This window comes from Cervus elaphus, chromosome 20 (genome assembly GCF_910594005.1).
Source record: "Cervus elaphus chromosome 20, mCerEla1.1, whole genome shotgun sequence".
NCBI classification, from domain to species: domain Eukaryota; kingdom Metazoa; phylum Chordata; class Mammalia; order Artiodactyla; family Cervidae; genus Cervus; species Cervus elaphus.
Window position 1 is genome coordinate 80623486 of NC_057834.1, and position 6000 is coordinate 80629485.

At 44.0% G+C, this 6000-nt stretch overlaps 1 protein-coding gene across 2 annotated transcripts in view; it reads left to right on the top strand.

The window, feature by feature from the left end:
- Positions 1-5436, top strand: part of ZNHIT6 (zinc finger HIT-type containing 6) — a 98252-nt gene extending 92816 nt beyond the window's left edge. The window contains exons 10-11 of one of the 2 annotated variants that reach the window (XR_006335919.1): positions 4745-4929; positions 5408-5436. The gene's annotated coding sequence lies outside the window, so the exon portion shown is untranslated. The remainder of the gene's footprint in view (positions 1-4744; positions 4930-5407) is intronic. The other variant, XR_006335920.1, reaches the window with a different exon arrangement.
- The last annotated feature ends 564 nt before the right edge of the window (positions 5437-6000 follow it).

A 6000-nucleotide genomic window follows, 5' to 3' on the forward strand; every position in this document is an offset into this window, starting at 1 on the left:
ATCTCTAAAGCAGAGGACTGGGGCTTGGGCCATCTCTAAGATACCTTCTGGCACTAACAGTCAAGGATTCAGCTATCTTCCAGCTTGGAGAGGTTATCTGCTGCCAGCTACTGTTGGTTCTGGGAACTTCTGTTCACAGGAGACTGATTCTCAGATCCTATCAGCTTGAAAAGCCCTTGGCCCTTGCACTTCATACAGCTCTTCCAGGAATCAAGACTGAAGCTTTTGCTCAGACTTGGGTTCAAAGCTGCAGAGTTAATTAGAACCTCCTCACATTTTGAGAGTAATACAAGAACTATATCCCTTCCCAGGACTGGTAGGTCATATTCCCTGCCTGTTTGTTCTGTCACCTGATGTTTGCTTATCTTCTGTTCAATCATTGGGATGAAGATTCCATTTTCTTTTTTTTTTTTTTTCTTGCCTTCTTCAGATTCCAGCTAGTTGAGCTTGTGGACCGCTATGAAAACCTTCCCTGTGGGCATTTCTCATCTCCATTCTCTTTTTTAAGAAGTTTCCAGAAAGGACTGTGATATAATTTCGTGGAATAGATCTAGACAGGGTTGTATTTATCCAGGAGTGGCCTCCACAGGCTCCTGGTGATACAAACTGAGAGATGGCAATGGCCTTGGCAGACCTTCCCCATCCCTGATTAGCGGTAGGAGTACATGGTCTCCCCCTGTATCCTTTCCCCTTGTCTGCAGTGGGTATCAGACACCTATCAAAAGAAGCCTGGTTGAAAAGCCACTAGAAAGTTATACACCTTGTGCAATACTCTACTACTCATCAAAGAAAACCTTTATAAAGCACTTAAATGGGATATTCTTTCTGAACTTGGAAAAGATTTATTTTCAACTTCTCCCACAAGCTCTTTTCTTATGCTTATCCTTCCTTCCTTTTCTCTCTTTTCACATCTTAACTGAAAGCTAGGAGATGATTTTTGGATTGTCTTGGGTTTTCTGTGAATATTTTTGCTGCTAAAATAACTGAATGAGGTCATGACCATTTTAGAAGGATACCCAGCAGCCACTATAATTATTTGTTACAAGCTGGCAGGTACATAGAGAAGAGGTCTTTTGGAGACTGTGCAGCAAAGCCTTGCAAGAGAAGGCCTATGTGGGGAGAAGGAATGGTTTCAACCCAGGCAAGAAGCACAGTATTTTTCTGGTAAAACAGAGTCTGCCACAGGGCACAGCTTTGCCTCCCCTTCTTCTGCTGGACCCAGACCCATGCTGCAGGCAGCATGTGGTGCTTGGGAAAGGCCTTTCTGGAAGGGCAAACCACAAGAATGCAGTCCTGCATGTTGCCTCCTGAACCAATCAGGGCAGCGATGATTGGCCCTACATGAAAGTGCTGATTGGTCCTGACGAATAACAACTCATATCTGGAAATAGATACTGCTGTCATTGCCAGGCTAGGGGTGGGGGGGAGGTTGGGGACAGATTTGCCAGTTGGGGATTTCAAGTTCATACGTGGCCAACTCAGGTTGGACAGTGTGTCCAGCCTTGCCCTGTTGGTACCTTGTTCCTGCCCTGTATATACAATTTCTTTGCCAAACTGGTATTTTGTCCTGAGTCTTAGGGCACGAGAGAGAAAACAAACAGATGGAATACATTAACTCCATCTCTTTTCTTAGGCCCTTTGCCGGTATTAGTTAGAGCTGCTCTGCTCTTTACTTGGAAGTAGTTTTGACTCCACTTTCAAAGTAACATTTGCAAGGGGAATGCAGATCAGTGCTTTGTCATGATTTCTCATGTACAGGGAATTTGAGATTTGAGTTCCTGGCGGAGTGAATGAGGGCTCCAAAAGCTTGTCTTACTGAGCCGTGGCTGTAAAGATGCTGATCAGAAAGGGAGGCTGCTGCTCCTCCTTCCCCTCTGCTCATGCCCGCATAAGCCCTCTCAACACCAGGCTGCTGGTTTTCATCACGAGCTGCATCTGGTGGTGAATTTCGGCTATCTGGGAACTCTTTCAGGCATTTACCATGCCATTTAGAGAAAGGCCAGTGTTGTGAGGCTGAGACTGAGCGAAACATCAAACAGGCAGGGATGGTCTCATCGGCAGCAACAAGGGCCTTAATTTATTCAGAGATTTGTTAAATATTGGCTGAAAGTCAGTGACATTGATGGATTTCATCAGCATAGTGGTGAACAAAACGAGCCCTTCACCAGAGGATATGCAGTAGAATTTTTTTGTAAAAATTACATAAACTGGCAAACCTGATCTAGTCTGTTAAGATGTCAGGAGAGTGACTACCCTTGAGGAGGGGATGGGCCATGCCTGAAGAGGAACAGAGAGAGACTTGGAGGGACTGATAATGTTACGTTTCTCGATCAGGGTCCTAGTTATATGGATATGTTCAGCTTGTGAACACTTATTCAGCTGGACTTTTATAGTATATGCACTTCCCTTTATGTATATTATATTTCAGTTTAAAAAAGTTACTGAGAGGCCATTCTATGTATAGAGACATGGAATAATCTCCAAATTAAATGGGAAATGCAAGAGACAGAAGAGTATGTAGAATATGCAATGACTGGTATAAAAAATAGATGTGGGCATATAATTGTATATGCATAGAGCATCTCTGGGTCCTGAGAAGAATGATTGCCCCAGGGGTGCCTGGAGACAGAGGTGGGAGAAGAACTTGCTTTTTATTCTATGTCCTTTTGTACCTTTTGAATTTCATATCGTGTGCTCAAATATTTTATTCAATAAAATTACTCATTAAAATATTAGTTAAAGAAGACATTGTGCAAAGTGAAATAAGCTACAGAAGGACATATACTGTGTGAGTCCACTTACATGAGGTACCTTGTTGTTGTTTAGCTGCTAAGGTGTGTCTGACGCCATGGACTGTAGCCTCTAGGCTCCTCTGTCCATGAGATTTCCCAGGCAAGAATACTGGGGTGGGTTGCCATTTCCTTCTCAAGGGGATCTTCCTGATCCAGGAATCAAACTGGCATCTCCTGCCTGGCAGGTGGATTCTTTACCACCGAGCCACCTGGGAAGCCCTAGAGGTACCAGGAGTATTCAAATTCATGGAGACAGAAAATATAATGGTGTTTGCCAGGGGCTGGAAGGAAGAGGTGATGGAGAGTTTTTGTTGAATAAGTGGGTGCAGAGTTTCAGCTTAGTAAGATGACAAACGTTCCTGAGATGGATGGTGTTGGTTGCACAACATGGGAATGTACCTAATGCCACTGAACTGTACACTTAAAAATGGTTAAAATGGTAAGTTTTGTTATGTATATTTTGTCACAATAAAATGTTTGCTAAGGCCAAAGTCATTATAAGATTAAGGGAAATGTATATGTGCTAGCTCTGCCATTTGCAAGCTGTGTCACCTGAGGACGTCAGTTAACCTCCCTGTGTCCCCATTTCTTTGTTTCCTCATCTGTAAAGTGGGGTAGTATTACTACCTATCTTATGGGATTGTTGTAAGAATTAAATGAAAGCGTACATCAAAGCTTAGAATAGGCCTTGGAACAAATGTGCTCAAGAAATGTTACTTATTATCATTTTTTCAGACCCCTAGCTATAATACCACTGCATTTATATTTTGTGAAAAGAATCTATACACTTGTATGAGAGTGTTTGTGTGTGTGTGTGCAACTAATGTACTCACTCATGCATCCATCATATATTTATCAAATACCTTCTGTGCATCAGACATTGTGCTACAGGCTGGGCAGACAGTGATGAGCCTGGATTATTGGGGTAGAGAATGGTGGTGACAATGAGGCTCCTGTTTAAATAGAGATGTTTCAGGCTGCCTCTCTGAGCCGGTGACAGTCCTGAAGGGGCTAGCCACAAAAACTAGAGGAGCTTTCCTGACAAAAGAAGCATAATGCTGCAAGATCCCAAGTTTGAAGGCTCTTTGTGCATGAGTTAAGAAGAGTAGTGTGAGAGGTGGCTGGAATGTACATAGAAAATTCTAAAAAGATAGGGAAGGAACTGTTCAGAGTGGTTACTGCTAGGGAGTGGGACTCAGGAAGGTGTGGGGAGGAGAGTATATAGTGGAGAAAAGGAATTTCACTTTTTACCTCATTCCCTTCTACACAGTTTGAATTACTTGACATAGCATGTATCTAATTAATAGGGGGGAAAGCTGGTTAATAAAAAATTGAGGAATTTTTATTATTAATAGTAAAGAATCTAATGACCTTCCCTTCTTTCAAAAATCACCTCAATTCTCCTCTCAGTTACTTTTCCATGCATCAAGAGAGTAATGTCATTGGTCTAAAGTGGCTTTCTCCTCCTATAGTATTCAGCCATCTGTTTTTAAGCCACTAATAATTTTTTTCAATTCCTTCAGTGAAACCCTTTAATCATCTCTGGGACTATTTTTACTTTTTTTTTTTTAAGACCTTTCAAATTCATGCAGGATTCTTACTGTGTGGTCACTGCAATGGCAGATGCACCCAGAGGCAGGTGCTCAACCTTTTGGCCACTTGAAGCAGGAGGGGAGGGGGTATAAGGACAGAGGGGCTGAGGGAGCAGGAAGAAATAAAGCAGTGGGCCTGCCAAATGAATTCCAGAGGCTCTCTGGGGCTGCATGCGTCCCTTTCTGTAGCTCTGCCAGGGTGCTCAGCACCTTGTCTAAATTGGGCAGAAGTGAGAGTTTCTCTGTAGATTGAGTGTTCAGAAAGGCAGAAAGGTTTGCCTTAGCCAAGCAGAATTCCAGCAGTGCTAAGACCGCTTAGACTCAAACCTGTGAGTCAAGATAACTGACTATGTGTTCCAGGATGGATCTCAAAACAGCCCGAGGCAGTGGTGTGGACGGGAGTTTTGATCTGGAAGTCTCCTGGCATCCTCCATCCTCTAAAGTGAGCCGGAGTCGGAAAGGAGGAAAACAGAGCATCTGATCCATTCTTGGCCGGCCTGTCTTGCTGATAATGTCATCGGCTACATGGCAACAGGGGAAATAAGGTGAATAATACCAATTTGGAAACTGCACTGGGCTCTTTGTCTGCTCAGCCCAAGACCTAAATGTCTCTTCTGTGTACCTTTTGTTTCTTCTCTGGATGTTTTGATACCTATTTCCCATCCAGAAGAAGTACTTTAGTTACAACTTTGTCTTTGGATGTCCGGTCAGAGGCGGACACTTGAATTTCTTCTCTTGGCACCGCTCTTCCCACTGTGTGCTACTTCCCAAGTCCTCCTCAGCCAGAGCACTCCAGACACTGCAGGGGGAGGTTCTCCTTTCAGGTGTAACCCATGCAGTCTTATTCCAGGAAGACTCCCTCTCTCCCCATCACTCTGTGTTTAGAAAACTCACTCCTTGCCAACTATGAGTAATGATATTAGTAATAAGCTAGTATTTATTGAGTGTTTATTATGTATCAGGCAGTATTCTGAGTGTTTTACATGGATTAACTCATTTCATCTTTATCATGCCTCTCTCCAGTGCAGGTTTGCATGCTAAGTCGCTCCAGTCGTGTCCAACTCTTTGAGACCCTATGGACCGTAGCCTTCCAGGCTCCTCTGTCTACAGGATTCTCCAGGCAAGAATACTGGAGTGGGTTGCCATGCCCTCCTCCAGAGGATCTTTTCAACCCAGCGATTGAACCCACATCTCCTGCATTGCAGGTGGTCTCTTTACTGACTGAGCCACCAGGGAAGCCTGACGCTCTACAGTAGGTGTAGAGAGGCTGTTGAGGAAACTAAGGCTGGAGAGGCTGGCTTCCTCAGCTTTCCTTTCTACTGGGGTCTCTTGCTCCGAGTCAGCCAGCAGTTCTCTGCACACATCAGCAGCCCCTGCCAAAGGGGCCTGGCTCTTGGTGAATAATCTCTCCTTGATCTCCTTCACTCCTCATCTACTTTCACATCCTGAGCAAAAAAATGTGGCCCTGGATTCCTCCTGCCAGCTCCATCTGTGAGGCATGTGAGCCGATGTTTGAATAAGAATGACTAAAGGGGAAAGCGGTTTTATGAACTTCAGACTGTGAACTCAAGGAAGAGAGTGAGTCAGGCCTCCACATTCTTGAAATACTTTCAGGA